The sequence below is a fragment of the Octopus bimaculoides genome, chromosome 5, assembly GCF_001194135.2.
Source record: "Octopus bimaculoides isolate UCB-OBI-ISO-001 chromosome 5, ASM119413v2, whole genome shotgun sequence".
In the NCBI taxonomy this organism is placed as follows: Eukaryota; Metazoa; Mollusca; class Cephalopoda; order Octopoda; family Octopodidae; genus Octopus; species Octopus bimaculoides.
Window position 1 is genome coordinate 126,367,892 of NC_068985.1, and position 643 is coordinate 126,368,534.

Sequence of the window (643 nt, forward strand, 5' to 3'; positions counted from 1 at the left end):
TATATATATATATATATACGAGGGCGTGCCGAAAAGTTCGCGAAAGGCTTGGCTGGAAGCCCAACCTTCCGAGTTCTTTTACAGGGCTTAGAAAAACTGAAGGACCGCTGCAATAAGTATGTGGATTTGAGAAAGGGAAGATGTTGAATAAAATCATAATTAACTGATCCTCTTGTATTTTCTTTTACCCAAAGCCAAGAACCTTTCAGCCATCCACTCGTATGTATGTATGTATGTATGTATGTATGTATGTATGTATGTATGTATGTATGTATGTAAGGCAAATAAGAAAATGGAGAGGATATAAAATATATATACACATCCAGCAATTCGTTTACTTGTACCACTTAAACATGTGTCTGTTATAATGGAATGTTTACATGCTGATATTTGTCGATTTTATATCCTCTCCATTTTCTTATTTGCCTTATAAATCCTGGGTAAATTTCCAGTTTACCCCCATCCATACCTAGTATTCAATTGCAATATTGCCATGCAATAGTAAGCACTTGGTTAAAAATACAGAGGTACACATCCAGTAGTATATTGGATATTTCATATCCCTTAGATGGTTTCTTAACCTCTAACTCATACAGACATATAGATATGTGTATATATATATATATATATTCATATATATATA